The sequence below is a fragment of the Neomonachus schauinslandi genome, chromosome 9, assembly GCF_002201575.2.
Source record: "Neomonachus schauinslandi chromosome 9, ASM220157v2, whole genome shotgun sequence".
NCBI classification, from domain to species: domain Eukaryota; kingdom Metazoa; phylum Chordata; class Mammalia; order Carnivora; family Phocidae; genus Neomonachus; species Neomonachus schauinslandi.
Genome location: NC_058411.1, coordinates 43,264,374 through 43,280,162, shown reverse-complemented (window position 1 = coordinate 43,280,162; position 15,789 = coordinate 43,264,374). Strand labels below are relative to the sequence as shown.

General features: G+C 41.1%; 1 protein-coding gene across 1 annotated transcript in view; it reads left to right on the top strand.

Annotated features, from left to right (window-relative positions):
* Positions 1-7,124: 7,124 nt before the first annotated feature.
* The window catches only part of FBXO34 (F-box protein 34), an 86,615-nt gene continuing 77,950 nt past the window's right edge, over positions 7,125-15,789 (top strand). The window contains exon 1 of the mRNA XM_021701455.1: positions 7,125-7,249. The gene's annotated coding sequence lies outside the window, so the exon portion shown is untranslated. The remainder of the gene's footprint in view (positions 7,250-15,789) is intronic.

Below are 15,789 nucleotides of genomic sequence, written 5' to 3'. Positions count from 1 at the left end.
CATTATAGGATGTTGAGCAGCATCTCTGGTCTTTCCCTACTAGATGCCAATAGCATTTCTCCCAAGATGTGACAATCAGCAATGTCTCCAGACACTGCTGAATGCACCCAGGGAAACAAAGTCAATCAATCACCCCATTGAGAACCACTGGCTTAGGTCAATCATAATTTACTCCATGGGTCTGGGCTCCCCTCCCCTGAAGCCCAAAGAAGGCCCGAGATCAGGATTCTGTTAACAAGGAAGAAAAGGGGAATTGTTATTTGAGAGGTAGTCAGTGGGCAGGGACACCCACCCCCACCCTTTTTATTTCTTGCCATTTTTCAACAAACAGATCAGGGACTTACTGAAAATATGAAAGATGTAAGAATGAGCTATCTGGTATTACCCAAAGAATGCGAGTTCCTGTCTAAATGCCAAGTGGATAATACAAATATCCTTATATTACCAGTTGGTAATCTAGAAAATATAATCAAGGATAATGTGTGTTGAAGCACCCAAATCATGACTGGTAGGTGGCTGGGTTCTATAGGGCTCTGATGTTCCTACTTTTGGTCCTGTTCTGCAGCACTACCTTAGATTCCCCCTTAACGCAGGTCCTGTTGATAGTGTGTAAGACTTTCTACTCTGGTAATTATTGTCATCCATTGGTGTTGAACACTTGCGTCCTGGATTAAATTGTTTGGTGAGAAAAAGTATGAATATTTTTATTAATTCAACAGCCATCTATTGAGTAGCTTTCATCAGGCATGGGTACTGTGAAGGAAAGTGACAAGGCTGAAATACTACATTGGAGAGTTAAAGAGAAAGCTCTCTGAGGAAGTAACATTTCAGCCATGAACAGGGGGTGAATAGAGAGAGATTGAGGAAGGGGACATGTCTGATTATATAATGGGCTGTAGTAAGGAGTTCTGATTTTATGCTAAGATCAGGAAAAAGAACTCATGGACTTGGGGATGGTGTGTGTGTGTGTGTGTGTGTGTGTGTGTGTGTGTGTGTTAGATGAACTGCTTTCCTTTTGCTTGTTTTGTTTTTGTACTTGGAATGTAGCATGATTCTCGGCTGGGTTTAATTTCTTCTGTGCTATAATAATTTATGGGATATGCAAACCTTCATTCTCCTTTTGGGATATTTTTCCCCTTTCCATTTCTTAAGGCAGCATTGTTACTTGGCTTTCAGTCCCTCAAGCACAGCTTAGACCTCCTGGTTCTCTAAAAAGCCCCAGCCTCTAGCTTTAGACCTGATGTTCCCACATAAGTGGCTTCAGGCTATAGGTCTATGGCCTTATCTGGACGATTGCTTTTGGTCTTACTCCACTGGCTATGGAGAGAACATCTCCTGGGGAAAATCCCACTAGGAAAATTCTTCTAGGAGCAGTGAGATTCCTCTATTTTTTCTGCCCCACTTTCAAAAATGTCTTCCATCTCACATAACTGCAGGAATTAAACCATTCTTAATATAGATCACTGCTGCCCTTGCAGAAGAGTATTTCTAGGATTTAAAAGAGATCATTGAACCATTACTCACTGAGTAACTTCTAAGTGTCAGGTACTGGGCTAGGCATTAGGATATAGTAATGAATAAAACTCAGTCTCCATTCTTTTGAAGCTGCCCCTCTGTAGGGGGTTATAATAAATAAATAAATAAATAAATAACCTAGTGTAATTAATGTTACAAAATTTTGTGAAAGGATGGCTAGGGAAGTCCTGGTTTGAAGAGGCTTTACCCACCTCCTCATGTCACCCCAAAGGAAAATAAAATCTAAGTAAAAACTAGATTTGTTAGGCAAATGGTTCCCCAGCTTACCTCCTCCTTCCTCCCAAGACCTCCTGAATATAAATTCTGGTGCTTCCAGTGCTCTGTGGAGACTTAAAGCCAATACCTAAGACTGTGTCAGGGCTAACCAGTTGCAGAGCGGAGAGAGGAACCTTCTAGGCTGAGGGATGAGTAGGCCCAAAGGCCTTGAGATAAAGCAGAGATTGCCTGACTTGATAGAGGAGCTAACAAAATGCTTTCATTGCTTCCTGCTGAACAGCAGTACTTGGATTCCGTGGACTACACAGAGATTTTAAATAGAGGAACATCAGGAATGTACACTGTTGCTTATGTATAGATTTCTAGTAAAAAGTCAAGCATTAAGAAGGGATTGGAATCCATTATGACCAGGTATCAAATCTACCCAAGTTTTAATTATGATCAGAATGTGAAGCGTTTGGGGGGGGGTTGCCTCTTTTATATGCTTCAGGAAGTGGGATACACATAGAAATTGCTGTGGACCATTGGGTTGGTGTTGTAGAAACCATCATCTGAAATGTCAAAGGGCACTGAAAACAAAGAGAGCTTCTGAGGGCAATCGCACAGGGAAAGGAGAACTTGGGACCTTGACTGGGTTTTGCCATGGCATTTCACTGGAGGAGGTTGTCAGTCCTCACCCTGCATTTCTTTTACTTCTTTTTATAAGCATGCAGGTCACCATAAAGTAAGTTCCTCTAAAGGACTTTTTTGAAGAAATTAAAATTATTTTTAAAAATTATCTGTGTATCTATCAATATGTCCTCCCCCGCCCCCCGCACCCCCCGCCGTAAAGAGAGTTTCTTGGTTTTTAGCTTTTATCAGATTTTCATGGGGCCACAGATCCAAAAAAAGGATAAGTAGTATGGTTTTCTGGTTTCAGTACTTATTCCACTTTCTGTAGGTCTCTCACAATCCACATCTCAATTATGAGATTTGGCAGTTTGCTGCCTTTGTCCTTCTGCTTCTCTTTAGTTGTTCTTCAATTGATCACGAATGAAGTCATTTCTCATGGTTAAGTAGCCTCTGCCTAGCTTGCCAGTGCCACCACCATGCTTCATACATGCATATGGGCTCAGGGCTTTAAGCATGCTCCAGTGACTTTTTTTCTAGGCCTATTTAAGTGCATGCCTTAACTTGGTAAACTTGAAAGCACTTTTTCTTTTTCTTTTTTTTTTGAGAGAGAGTGAGGGAGAGGGCAGGAGTAGAGGGTAGGGGTAGGGGCAGAGGATAGGGAGAGAGAAAGAATCTTAAGCAGGCTGCATGCCTAGCATGGAACCCAACACTGGGCTCTATCTCACGACCCCGAGATCATGACCTGAGCTGAAATCAAGGTTCAGACACTTAACTACTGAGCTACCAAAAAACCCTTCTTTTTTTCTTATTTAAGCTTCATAGTAATACAGTTAAATAGGTAGGGAAAGGCATTCTCACACTCAGTGACTTAGTTCTACAGTAAAGATGGACCTATATGTAAAATCTAATGGAGTCTGTCTCTTGCTTTCCTTTTTACTGCAGTAGAGGATGTAAATTTGGTTAAGGTTGAAGAGTTTGGGGGTGTCGAGGAAGATGAGATGGTGGGAGTGAGCTTATTAAGGAATAAGTGGAAGGTTCTTAGTTGGGATTTTTTTTTTTTTTCTGAGCAGAGAGGAATAATGAAACCAAATCTATACAAACAGGCCCATTTGATTTGATATGTTTGCTGGTTTGAGATAATTAAATTTTAATCATTGATGGAATAACCAAAGTTGTATACTACATATATCTAGGACTCTTCTGCTGCTGTGCCATCTCAGGCCACCTTAATCTTGTTCCTCTTTCAGCTCCTTATCAGTGCTGTGGCCTCACTGTGCCACACTGATGCCTTTTTTGGGGAGCTCCCTCTTGAGAGCCTGTCACAGGGTCTGTGGCCTGATGCACTGCACTGGTTCTGGTAGCTTTGTTTTTTGTTTTCTCCACTGTGTAAATGGAGAAAGAGAATCAAGGGAGCAACTTGCCTAAAATGGTTTCACTGCCTCCTCACCTAATCTTATTTCTCCCAAATTCGTGCTATTCAAAGTGTGGCCCGCTTGCCAGCTTTAGGACGAGTCTGTGATAAGAACAGAAATTAAGGGGCGCCTGGGTGGCTCAGTTGTTAAGCGTCTGCCTTCAGCTCAGGTCATGATCCCAGGGTCCTGGGATCGAGCCCCGCATCGGGCTCCGTGCTGGGCGGAGAGCCTGCTTCTCTCTTTCCCTCTGCCTGCCTCTCTGCTACTTGTGCTCTCTACCTCTCTGTCAAATAAATAAATAAAATCTTAAAAAAAAAAAAACACCACAGAGATTAAGAAGGGGCGCCTGTGTGGTTCAGTTGGTTAAATGTCCAACTCTTGATCTCAGCTCTGGTCTTGATCTCAGGGTCACGAGTTCCAGCCCCACGTTGGGCTCCATGCCGGCTATGGAGACTACTTAAAAAAAAAAATCTTTGAAGAACAGAAATAGAGAGTAAGAGTTTTAGAAATTTTACTGGCAATTTGACAGAGTAATTTTTATTTTTTTAAAAGATTTTATTTATTTATTTGAGAGAGAGACAATGAGAGACAGAGAGCATGAGAGGGAGGAGGGTCAGAGGGAGAAGCAGACTCCCCGCCAAGCAGGGAGCCCAATGCGGGACTCGATCCCGGGACTCCAGGATCATGACCTGAGCCGAAGGCAGTCGCTTAACCAACTGAGCCACCCAGGCGCCCTTGACAGAGTAATTTTATGTGTGCTGAGTTTAATAATAAAGAATTTGGGCTTTTATTTTGTCTTTTTATATTTATTTATTTATTTATTTATTTTTTAAAGATTTTATTTATTTATTTGACAGAGAGACACAGTGAGAGAGGGAACACAAGCAGGGGGAGTGGGAGAGGGAGAAGCAGGCTTCCCGCTGAGCAGGGAGCCCGATGTGGGGCTCGATCCCAGGACCCTGGGATCATGACCTGAGCCGAAGGCAGACGCTTAACGACTGAGCCACCCAGGTGCCCCTATTTTGTCTTTTTAAACTTTCATTTTTCTAGTAGTTTTATTGTATTTTACAAAACGACCAGTTCACAATGTATTAAGAAAAAAACCAAACTGGTCCTTAACCACAGTTTGAGAACCACTGAATTAGACCACAGAGACTTTTGAAAATAGGACTTTTGAAAATGAAGATGTACTATCCACATGCAAACCACTGTCAGTTTAATGATATCTCTGTCATGCTTTGTAGTTTCAATGTTTTTAACTCATCTGAAATTCCCCCAAATGATACAGTGACATGGTGAAAATGCTGGAGTCTTTGCTAGGTTTGGCTCTATGCCACCTACAATCCTGGCCAAATGGTTTAAGTCTTCGAGCCCGGGCCTCCTCATCTGTAATAACAACAGCACTCACCTCAGAGAGGTGTTTTTCTGATTAAATGGAAGAATGTATGTAATACACAGAATAGTGTCTGGATCAAACATTGTAAATGCAATAAATGTTGGATATTAACCAGCTGCAGTAAACACTATTATAAAATGGAAATCATACTTATCTATCATCATGAGAAAAGTACAGATTAACATGTTATAATTACCCATTAAACATTTAAGCAATATCACGTACAAGACCTTTTGGCGGATACCAGGATATAATCTTTGTCCTCCAGGAGTTTAGAATCTAGCAGAGGATATTAAATACACACATGGAAGATGTGTGTGGAGTAAAATCAAGGCCATCAAAGGAAAAAATGAAGTAAATCAATTTTTTTGATTCCTCTAAGGAAGCAAGAGGTTTTAAAGAGGACAATGTTTGAGATGAACCTAAAAGGATGGACTGATGTTTTAGAACTTTGAATGAAATATGACACAGAGAAGTTTCAAATGATCATGATATATTAAGCTAATATTGATTGGATATTAAATCAGATATAATGATTGATGTCAATATGTACAGTATGAGCCCCTCCCCAATTTTTACTAAAATTATTCATATAAAGGCCTAGATGGAGAAATTAAATGATTATTTCTTGGTGGTGAGATTATGAGAATATTTGTTTTCCTTATTCTTTTAATTTTTAAAAAATTAAAATTTTTTTTTGATATTTAAGATTTTATAAATATGTATTTTACCAGAGTAGTTTTAAATTTTTTATTTTATTTTCTTTTATCTTTTACAAAACTAGTTTTTAAAGGGCTGGGTCAAATCAAAGCTGCTAATTTAAGTATAACTTGGTACAACCTTTACAAAATCATTTTGGCAGTTTGTATTAGTAACTATAAATGTTTGGATATACTTTTACCTAATGATTTCATTTCTGGGTATTTATCTTAAAAAATCTACATTCATGAATGTCCTGTGATTTCTTTGTAATGGCAAAGAGAGAAGGGAATAAGTTATGTCTAAGAATAGAGAATTCAGTAAATTTTCCATGTCCACTTAATATAATTTTATACAGCTGTTAAAATGCTGATGAAGCTTATGAGAAATATGAAAAATACTTAAACATGTGAAAAAACAGGACCCAAAAACTGTGTGCACTCTATGATAACAAAATTGTAAAATAAATATGCATGGGACAAAATATCTAAAAGAAAATACACCAGATGCTGAGAGTGGCCATGTTTGTGTGAAGGAATTTTTCTTTATTGTCCTCATGTTCTACAATGCAGTTAAAATTATTTTTACAATGAAAGCAATTATTTTAAAGCCTGGGTATAAAAAGTTTCCTCACTGACACTCTGATTTGAAAGTACTAAATTAATTAATAGAGTATTAATTACCTATTCTATATATTCCTTTATAGTTCCTTAAGCTTCTACAGACCACATTTTGAGACTGTCTCTCTAAAGTTTATCTATGTGCGGTCGTCCTGCCATGATTTGCATAGAAGCGAATGACAGAAGGGACTCTCTCCTTTTACAAATGAGAACTCTGAAATCCAGCCTTCTAAGCTGGTAGCAGAACCAAAACTGGAACCCAAGTCTACGAGGATATTTAATAGTATTTAATACCATTTGCAGCTCCAGATCCACCCATGAGTGCTAATAAACTGGTCTGATCTATTGACTTAACATTGGCGTTGCTACCTTTCCGGCTCGCCTGAGGGTTTGATTCCTTTCCTGGAGCTTTCGCTCTTCTTCACCACTCGGGGGCCCGCAATACTTCACGGTTTTTAAGTCCCTCACTCTTTCCGTGCCCAGCGTCCGCAGTACCGCAGAATACCCGGCAGGAGTCGCTGCAACCCCCTCCCCCTGGTACCGCGGCCCCTCCCCTGGCCAACCGTCGATTGGGCCGGCGCGTGACGTCACGCCGTTTTAGCCAAACAAATGGGTTTCGGGGCGAGCGTTGGGCTCCGCCGCGCCGCGCTGGGCGCTCGGTCCGCCTCAGCGGTGGGGAGCGAGCCAGGCCTCCCGCCGCCGCCGCCGCATCGGGGTGTGCAGCCCCGGGCCAGGCCCCGGCCGGGGCAGGAGCGCAGGTGGGTTGGGGCCGCGGTGGGGCGTGGCGTGAGGGCAGCGCGGTCGGGGTCCTGCGGCGGCGGCCACGGTGGCCGCTCCCCGCCCCCTCCCGCCGCCTGCCTGCGCTCTCCGGGCGCGGGGCGGGTGGGGGCGGGGGCGCCGCCCGCGGGTCCCGGGCTCGCGGCGCGCTCGGCGCGTCTGTGGTAAGGGCCCGGCGGCCCGCGCCTCCTCCCGGGCCGGTCTCAGCCAGCGCACTGGCCGGGCGCTCAGCGCCCCCGCGGGCCGAGGAAGGTCGAGCGGGCCGGCAGGCGGCAGCCGGGTCCCGGGTCCGGGCTGAAGCTCAGGAGATCACGGATAGGCCGTGAGGAGGCACTGGACCGGCTCTCTTCAACCTCCTTGACCCGCGGTAGGTGAGGAAGTCGAGCTCTGGGTGGGGGTCGCCTCCCCTGGTCGCGCCCGCCTGGGCTCGGCCACCCTGTCCTTTCCGCCCCGGCGCAGGTGAGCTGACTCCTGCCCTTAATCTTCCTTGGGGACTGGGCAGGACGGGGGCTCGGAAGCTTCTCTCGCCTCCGGGCTGGCGCAAGTCGACTGCGGGTCGGCCCCAGTCAGCGATGAGGTCATAGTACTCTGGGTCCTCGTGTCTGTGACGTCAAGGGTTTCCAAGAGATGGGCTGTGATGTCACAGCAGGCCCCGGCTTGGACCTTGGCGCGCGGAAGGGCGGGGAAGACCAGGAGGGGAGAAAAAGGAAGTTCAGTCTTCTATTGACGCCTGGAATCGCAGCGGATTTGAATCGAAAGTGGTTCGATATCCAGCATTTCACAGTTGTAATAGTTGTCAAGTTCTTTAACATCATTTCAAGCAGGCATTGTTAGTACAGCTCAATATAAGACATGATTTAGAAAAATCTAAGGAGGTTTGGGGGGTTGAGTGTTTAATGTAAATGCCTTTCAGGAAGCTGAACTCATAGTTTGATGGTTTGTGATTGGAATTGCTGAAGAAATAGAACCAGTTGAGAGTGCTGGTAATTCAATTTGTCTTACTCTTTTTTGCTACACAGTCTTGAAATTATATACGGTATCTGCTTGTTTGCGTTTTTGTTAGAGAGTGGCTAGGAAGAGGGAGAGCAGATCTTAAATGAACTTTTTCTGTTGTGGAGGGGTGGAGAGGGAAGTTTGAATTAATCCAGTATTCTTTTAAAATAATAATTACCTAACGATTTAATTTATCGAGGTTGTCTTTGTCCTTTGCTGTCATGGATAATTGAGGGTTTCCTATGGTTATAACTCATCAACAAGCCGTTTTCTTGCTTTCCTACTAAGACTGGGCTATGACAATAACATTCCCAGGATGGCTTGTCTGGACAAGTAACTAAAATTTTGTGTGTATTGCTTTCAATTATGAAACTAACAGAATTTCATTAAAGTGCCTTGTCTGTGGATATTGTTTTTCTTCCAAAGCTTTCAAATGAGATCAGGCGACACCAGAAAAGAAGTGAGTCACTTGCCATTACTGACCCTTTTCAGGTATTTCAGCATATCAGTTTAATTTCTTCCTCTTTATAGGATCATTTAAATAGAGTCTAGTTTGAAAGGTAGTTGCCTTAAAATTGAAGCATAATTACAATTTAGGGTCTTCAGCAGGAAGCTTGGGTAGGAGTCCTCAGGCCTTCCTCATTGATGTTGATTTGTAATGGTAGTTTTTTGTTGTTAATACTTCATCTCCATTTGCTCTTTAAAAGTGATAAGGGATTGTCTTTCTGGATTTTGCACCAACATGCTGGTGGAAGTTATGCTGTGTACATTAACATAGGAAATGAAAGCAAAAATTTACTCTCATTAATTGTTGAATTTGACTGGAAGTTCACAAAAGAAGGCTTACTTCTAAATCTCATTTTGATCCTCACTCACCATACCCTGGAAATTTGGCAGCATTGTGTGTAATACTGAAAGTTTTTTTTTTTCTTTTAAGATATTAGGAATTATATGTTAACAATGTTGATTGAAGGCTCAAGACAAAATTTGAGGCTTTGGATCCTCAAGACTGATAGTTACAGAGTTAAGGTGAAACTGCTGATAGTGAGGGTGTTAGCCTACTCTTAAGATGAAAGGATCATGGAAAGATACTATGTAATGAAATTGAAGGAGGTTCAGAAGGACGCTTGCATGTGTCTTTTCCAAGTAACATTTCTGGGGCAGGCTGTGTGGCTCTGTGTAAATTAAGTGTACTTGTGTATGTGGGAAGAGATGAAAGTTAAACTAAATGTGAGTTGAAAGACATATAATAGTAATAATAATAATAATGATAAAATAGCCCCTGCTTTGAATGCTTTTTCCCCTCTATTGTGTTTAGTAGTTACAAATTTTTTTTCCTAATAGAAAATGAGATAATAGGTTGAGAATAATGTCTTCAGTGTATTCTGATGTGATTGAGGGACAATGACATTTAAAAAAGCCAGCTTATGTATACAGTTTATAACTGTTTAACAAGCCATAACTCTTCTGAAACATTTTTACAGCTTGTTTCTACCTTTGGCAGGATGTTTTTCTACCCAGGCCTTGAAGTTTTGAGTCTAGTAGCTTTTACCTCTTATAAATGGGAATTTATTTGAAATCGGGTTTATTATTATTTTAAAATGTCATGTTATTTTATTCAGTTACTGCATTTGAAAGGACGAAATCATTCATTCATTAGTGACTATAGCATCTTTTGGACAGGTAAAGCAAATATGAAGAATGAAAGTGCTGTATTTTGTGCATTTTCCAAATTATTTGGATATGTTTATTGGATCAGTTCTGTGAACACATAGAATTTAAATTCCTATGCAAAATTTCTACTTTATTTTTTGAACTTAAACTTATGCTCAGTCAGTTTAATTTGGAGTTTTGATATTCTAGTAAGCCTTAATCTTGTTTCAGTATTTGTTGGGGGAGAACATACTAATCGTTAGAGACATCATTTAGTGTTACCTTCCAAAATTTGCAGCTGTTTAGAACCAGATACTTGAGGGACGCTACTGTGGTATAATGAATGCCTTCCTTGTTAAGTCATGTGTGACAAAGGCAAAATTCAGCAAGTGCATAATCTACAGTCCTTTGGAAGCATCAACAAGAAAGAGCAGATTAATTCCAAATGCATTTAGGTTATCTGGAAATTGAATTCTTGTCATTCTTTATCTTTGTATAATTTAACTTTAGTTGATGTTTATGGTATTTTGAAGCTGATGAACGTACTATATTATCTAGGAGAGTACTAATGATTAAAATGTAGGTGTTTCTTAACATTAGCTGAAAGAGTTTATCAACCTATCATTTCCAACTCCATCTTCTAGTTAGCTCTCCACAGAGGAGCCTCCAGATCTTCTCCTTTTAAATATTCAACTTCAGAATCCTAGCACATACATTTCCTGTCCTCAGGATAATGTAGGTATAAATATGAACCTAAGCATTAATATGTGTGATTAAATATTATTATAAGGCATGGGTTTCATTCATCTAACAGACAATTTTTGAATACCTCTATACCAGGTACTCAGCCAGGGACTGTGACATGCAGATGAATTGTCCTTGCTGCAAGGATCCTTGATCTTTGTGTTAATATTCCCTTGCCATGGAGGGCCATGGGTTTGAGGAGCCAGAATTGGACAAAGAGGGTGAGCCATTTATGTTATGCCAGATTGGCCAGAGGTCTCATCTCAAGGTCAGTTTAAGGAGGTATTTAGAAACTCAGGTGAAAAGAATGGGGAACAGATTATCATATAGGCAAAGGGTCCAGACTCCACAGATTTTGATTATTCCAAAATGAATGGAGCTTAGTGAGTGAGCACTTTCTTTGAGTCAAGAACAAGCGCTCAAAGCCAAAACTAGTCTGTGTAGGCAGTCTAAAATTAGAGCTAGAGTGAAGACGTAGAATCCAGACACCCCACTCTGAGGTATGTATGTACGTTCTCTTTCTTCTGTAAGGATGTTCCTTTATTTTTTTTAATTTATCTTTTTAAAGATTTTATTTATTTATTTGACAGAGAGAGACACAGTGAGAGAGGGGACACAAGCAGGGGGAGCGGGAGAGGGAGAAGCAGGCTTCCTGCCGAGCAGGGAGCCCGATGTAGGACTCGATCCCAGGACCCTGGAATCATGACCTGAGCCAAAGGCAGATGCTTAACCGACTGAGCCACCCAGGCGCCCTGTTCCTTTATTAATTATTTTCATTCCTTTTCTTGACAAACCTGCAAAATATGTGAGCCTCTCACAGCCTTCATTTCCACTTTATTTTTATTTTTTTAGAGATCTTATTTATTTATTAGAGTGAGCGAGCGAGAGAGCACAAGCAGGGGGAGTGGCGGGGGGAAAGGGAGAAGCAGGCTCCCCGCTCCCCGCTGAGCAGGGAGCCCGACCACCCCGGGGATCAAGACCTGAGCCGAAGGCAGACACTTAACTACTGAACCACCAGGCGTCCCTTCCCTGACATTTTATTATGAAAAATTTTAATCACAGAAAAGTTACAAGAATTGTTTGTTGAACAATTGAATACCTAAGTACCAACAAACGTAGATTCTATAATTTATAATTCATATTTTGCCATATGTACTTAGCTATCCATCCATCCTACACTCCCTCTCTTTATCCTTCATCAGTCCATCTTCTATTTAGTTGTATTTTTACTCCCAAATACTTAAGTGTGCCTAAGTGCCTAACATGAACTCTTTACTTGTTTTTTGTTTTTTTAAGAGTGAGAGTGCATGAAGGCGGGGGGTACAGGCAGAGGAAGAGAGTGAGAATCTTAAGCCCCACTTAGGGCTGATCTCAAGACCCTGAGATCATGACCTTAGCTCAAATCAAGAGTCAGACGCTTAACTAAGCCACCCAGGCACCCCTGTTTACTTGTTTTAAGGTAAAATTTATATACAGTAAAATGTACAAATCTTATGTATACCATAGCCTAACCTTGGACAAGTTCATACATCTTTGTAACCTATAACCCTGTCAAGATATTAAACATTACTATCACTAGAGAAAGCTCCTTCATGTACCTTCCAAGTCAATTTGATTAACTTTATAATCTTCTGCAGTCTTACTTCCACCAGTGTCTTCTGAAACTAGCTGTTCAAAGGTCCTATTTTGTTAGCACATTTGAGTAGCATTGTGTTAGGTGTTCAGAATGTAAAGAAATGAAGAACACAACTTCTATTTTCTTTAAGCTTACAATTCATTTTGGGTTTTAGTTAGGGGTTGGTGTCTGAAAAGAGATAAGTAAATGTTATATGAATTCAGAGAAGGCAACTGGGTCTGCCAGAGAAAGCTTCCTAGGTATGGGTCTTGAATTGGGCCTTAATTTTATTTTATTTTTTTATTTTTTTATTTTTTTTTTTTTTAAAGATTTATTTATTCATTTGAGAGAGCGAGAATGAGAGAGAGTACATGAGAGGGGGGAGGGTCAGAGGGAGAAACAGGCTCCTCACTGAGCAGGGAGCCTGATGCGGGACTCGATCCCGGGACTCCAGGATCATGACCTGAGCCGAAGGCAGTTGCTTAACCAACTGAGCCACCCAGGCGCCCTGGGCCTTAATTTTAGAACCCAGAGAAGAGTTGGGTTTTGGTTTGTTTTTTATTTAAATAGACTGTATGATTTGAAGTTAGAAGTTATTGTATTAAGGAACAGTAGCAGGGGGGATGGGTTAGCCTGGTGATGGGTATTAAGGAGGGCACGTATTGCATGGAGCGCTGGGTGTTATATGCAAACAATGAATTGTGGAACACTACGTCAAAAACTAATGATGTACCGTAGTACTGTATGGTGACTTAACATTACATTAAAAAAAAAAAAGGAATAGTAGCAGACAAGTGTGGTTGGGACCCAATTTTGGAGTGAGTATAAACATTATTTTATACCCAATGATAATTTTTGAAGAAGAAAGTAATGTAAAAAAACAGATTAGGGGCACCTGGGTGGCTCAGTCGGTTAAGGCATCTGCCTTCAGCTCAGGTCATGATCCCAGGGTCCCTGCTCCGTGGGGAGTCTGCTTCTCCCTCTTTCTCTGCCTGCCCTCCCCCTGCTTGTGCTCTCTCTCTCTCTCTTTCTCAAATGAATAAATAAAAATCTTTAAAAAAAACCATTAAATTTTTATCTTGTTTGTTATCTCTGGTATTTGTGTAGATGACTTCATTTTTTGAGTTCTCTCCTTTTCTTGGTTCTTTGTCTATCTGGTTTCTCAGCTATGCTGGCATTTCTTTCTCTTCCAGATTTAAATTATTGAAAGCTTTGTCTTAACTGTTTATTGTGTTCTTTGGTATCTGACCCTTAGCTGTTAGGGCTTCTCAATTATAATTCCAGGTCATGGCCACATCTGTATCCATAAGCTGTTAACTCTTACTAGGTTTCTGACTGCTAATAGGATGCTGCTTTTTGTATGTCCCTGTTTACTTTGTACTTGTTCAAGAGTCTGTAGCAAGAGCATTTGTTTTAAGTAGTTGTAGCAAATGGGATTTATTGAGAAAGAAAGATGTACCCCTGGGCTGAATGAATAGACTAGAGAGAGCTTTTAGGAATAAACCCCAGAATGACACTGTGGAATTTGCCTGCTCAGGGAGCTACTGCCATTGAGGACCATGTTGTTGAATCAGAAAGCTGCTGCCACCATACCTGACAGAAGTTTAACTTCCTAAAAAAAAGGTAGTTTAACTTCCTTGGGCATAACTATCATTACATGTTATTTTTTGCCCTACATATCTTATGCAGGTATGTCTGCTTAGCCACACTTAGGTCAAATGTGAAACCTTAGTTTCAAGGGCATCTGGAAAATGTAGTTTTTAGTTGTTCAGTCTCTATAAAACAGGAAATCTATGTGAGAATGGATTGAAGTACTGAGTGACACTCAGTTTGTGAAAAACTAAACTCATTTTCCCCAGATTCCCTCAGTGTAACAAAGTCAAGTCTTTCAAAATTTTGCTGTTTGTGTGCAAAGACCATGGGTATTGTTCTAGTTTCCTGAGATAGGAACTATTGAAATCAATTGTACCATTTAGATTTTATGTTCTGGGTATAACAAAACCAGTTCAAATTTATTAGCTCACAATACTGTAAAGTCCAAAGGTGAAGCTTGATAAATTGTACTTATGTGATCAGAATTTCATCTTTCTCTTTTTTCCTTTATTTAATGAGCTCTGCTTCTGATATGTTTGTCCCTTTGTGGTCCTAGCATGTTTGTCAGCAGCTCAAGGTCTAGGTCCTCATGCCAACAAATCCAGAGGGGAGGGATGAGTGCTTCAGCAGAAGCTGTAGCGCAGGGCTCTTGACCTTTGTTCCTTCCTCCACTCCTTTGGCAGTCTGAAGCCTATAGGACTCTTCATGGGTTATGTTTATTTTATTTTATTTTTAAAAAACAAGATTAACAGTATTTCGCTGGTGGCCCTCAAGGCTGGCCAACCTCATCCCAACTTCTGGAGGGGGTGGGGCACCAGTGGCCTCCCACTCATTTTACACCTCTCCTGTCACTTCACCATGCCAGACTAGAGTGAAGCTCAACAGGGTCGTCTTTCCATGTTCCCTTGGCTGTGGTTTTGCTGGATAGTAGGTAGGGACAGTGGGAATCTTGTTCCTGTGCATCACTAATTATTAGGTGGTGAGGCATTTGGCTACCTTAAGAGAGTCCTAGTTACTCCCATGATTTACCCAGGCTTCATTGAATTTCTTCACTTTGACATTTAGAGCACTGGCCAGAAATCACATCATGTCAACACCCGCCGAGGGCCTTCACAACTATTTTTAAATAAAGTACATGGGTCTAACAAAGAGCAGTTATATTAAAATACCATTATCAAAATATTTTTTAAAAATTGTAAGAGAGTATGTGCTTCTTTGTTAAATAATAAGATTTAGTATGGCTCTAATAATTTCCAAGTAGTGATGAACATTGTCACTATTTGTGTCTGCAACCAATGGTAATGTGATAGGAAACTATCTGTGATTTCTGCAGGTAACAGAGTGGTGTTACTAATATTGTGGTCTGTTGACTGGACTCACAAAAGGACATGCTAAATTTCAGTTAAATTTAGTGAAGTTAAAGATATCTTTCACGCCCTCATCTGAGCTTAGACACCCTGAGTTCTATACCTAAACCTTTTGGGGGATCTGTGCACTTCAGCTTAATAAGTGTAGCTAGAAGAGAGTTTCTCTTCCTGGAAGTCCCAGCAGATGTCTTGTGTATCTCATTGACTTTGGGTTAAATTGACATTTCTGAATCAACCACTAAGGCCAGATAAGATTTGGTAACTGGTTTAGCCAGCCTGGGCCTACCCCTGGAGCTGAGGTGTTGGGGTCATTGCTACCTATACAGCATGATGGCTTAGCTTTTTTTTCCTGAGGGAAATTAAGGGGCTACTGGATGTTGAGTAGCAAATAGTAGATGTCATCCTTAATTCATCCCCTCTCCTTTGCTCCCATAGTCAACCAGTCATTAAATTTTAGTGAATCTTTCAGTTGGATTTGTCTTTCCCTTGATCAGTCTCTCTGCTAACATTCTAAGCCTCCAGTATGGAGCATATGGGATAGTCCATTGGGTTGCAA